This window comes from Solanum tuberosum, unplaced genomic scaffold, assembly GCF_000226075.1.
Source record: "Solanum tuberosum cultivar DM 1-3 516 R44 unplaced genomic scaffold, SolTub_3.0 scf00120, whole genome shotgun sequence".
Taxonomy (NCBI): Eukaryota; Viridiplantae; Streptophyta; class Magnoliopsida; order Solanales; family Solanaceae; genus Solanum; species Solanum tuberosum.
Window position 1 is genome coordinate 1,183,627 of NW_006239047.1, and position 2,510 is coordinate 1,186,136.

Here is a 2,510-nt window from a genome sequence, read left to right on the forward strand (position 1 = left end):
GATTCATACAATTAGGCATCTCAGAAAGAGGTGGGGTGCTAGCTAGTATTGAGGTAAGGGCCACGTTCATTGAAGAGATCAAGGCCAAATAATTTGAAGATGAGAATTTGGAGGAACTTAAGAAAAAGACTGCGATTGGTAAGGCACAAGAGACCACTCTTGATGCGGATGGTGTGCTAAATTTTAAGGGGAGAATATGTGTTCCTAGAGTAGATGACTTGATTGAGAAATTGTTGGCAGAGTCTCATGGTTCGCGATATTCTATTCATCCGGGTGTGACCAAGATGTATAGAAATTTGAAGCAAATTTATTGGTGGTCGGGCATGAAGAAGGACATAGCTGAGTTTGTGGTGAAGTGTCAAAATTGTCAAAAAGTGAAGTATGAACATAAAGGCCAACATGTTTACTTCAAAGAATGCTAATTCCGGAATTACCTTTATGGTGTTAAGTGTGAGGTATTTACTGATCATCGCAGTTTGCAGCATGTGTTCACTCAAAAGGATCTGAATTTAAGACAGTGAAGATGGATGGAGTTACTTAAAGATTATGATGTGACCATTCAGTACCATCCGGGGAAGGCTAATATGGTGGCAGACGCTTTGAATCGAAAAACGGTGAGTATGGGTAGTTTAGCTTGCTTGAATGTATCCAAGCGACATTTAGCTAAAGAAATTCAGACTTCAAAGAATGCTAATTCCGGAATGGAAGTGGGAAAGAATATCCATGGATTTTGTGGTTGGTCTTTCCAAGATTTTGGGGAAGTTTGATTCTATTTTGGTAGTGGTTAATAGATTGACTAAGTCAGCCCGATTTATTCCGGTAAGAATAGCTTATAATGCTGAACAATTGGCTAAAGTTTATGTGAAAGAGATAGTGAGGTTGCATGGGGTACCCCTCTCCATCATCTCAGACCGTGGTACCCAATTTGCATCTAAGTTTTAGAGGAAATTGCATGATGAATTGGGCACACAACTCACTTTTAGTATAGCCTTCCATCCACAGACAGACGGGCAGTCGGAGAGCACTATTCAAGTATTAGAAGACATGTTGAGGGCATGTGTGATTGATTTTGGAGGGCATTGGGATAAGTTCTTACCTTTGTGTGAATTCTCCTATAATAATAGTTATCACTCCAGCATATATATGGCACCATTTGAGGCACTCTGGGTTGATTTAGTGAAGGATACTCAAGATAAGGTGATGAGTATTTAAGCTAAGCTTCTAGCAGCCCAGAGTAGACAAAAGAAGTATGTGGATCATAAGGTAAGAGACATGGCGTTTCAATCCGGTGAAAATGTTCTTCTTAAGGTGTCACCTATGAAAGGGGTGATGAGATTTGGTAAGAAAGGTAAGCTAAGTCCTAGATACATTGGTCCATTTGAAATTCTTGAATGTGTGGAACTGGTGGCGTATAGATTGGCTTTACCTCCTAATTTATCAAGTGTTCATCCGGTATTTCATGTATCCATGTTGAAGAAGTATCATGGTGACGGGGATTATATAATTAAGTGGGACTCAATTGTGTTAGACAAGGACCTCCAATATGAGGAGGAACCGATTGCAATTCTTGATCGTGATGTGCGTATGTTAAGGAACAAGGAGATTAAGTCTGTGAATGTCCAATGGAGGCATCGTCCAGTTGAAGAGGCTACTTGGGAGACCGAGAGGGACATGCGAGAGAAGTATCCCCAATTGTTCGTCGATTCAGGTACTACTTCATTCTTTCCTTAGCCTACTTTTCCTAAATTTTGTCACTTGGGGACGAGGGATGGGTAAATTGATATCTATTGTAACGACCCGTTCCCATCGTTATAGAAAAGCAATGGGGGAAAATTTGGGGCCGAAAAACTTTTTCATAATATTTGGATTTTTCCAACCTTGTCTAGATTTGGATGAAATCGGAGTCAATGAGGTGTAGGTAAATCTGGTAACGATCGGGTGAATCATTTATGATTTTGATTACATGAGTAGTTAGATAACTCGTTAAGGAATCCGTACGACTTTACAGAATTGAATTCGGGCGAGTAGAACTCCCAGAATTGATCTTAGCGTAAAGAGTGTTTTCTGAGTCTCGTGGGTTAGAGGGGTGTTGTGAACTGGGAATTTTGGAATTATTGAAATTACTCTCTATTTCATTTTGGTCGCTTTGGCGCTGGGTTTGGCCGTTCTAGCGATAGGAGCCGCTACGGCGGAATTAGAGTCGATGTGATGGGTACGACGAGACTCAAAATCGTAGATGAAAGATGAATAGCTCGCTGTTATGCGGAAGCCACTGGGGCGGGGGTTCTAGTCGCTTTGGCGGGGCCGCTACAGCGGGGTGAGTGCCGTTGCAGCGGGACCGACGCGACTGAAAGTCGTAAATAAACCCCTAAACGACCTTATTTGGTACTTTTCAACTTTTAGAGCTAAGAAACGACCCCAGGCGACTCCTACTCGTTTTTCACCATTCTTGAGGCTAAATGTAAGCTTTTTACTCCCCAAATCCATTTTTCGATCCGTAGAACGTAATA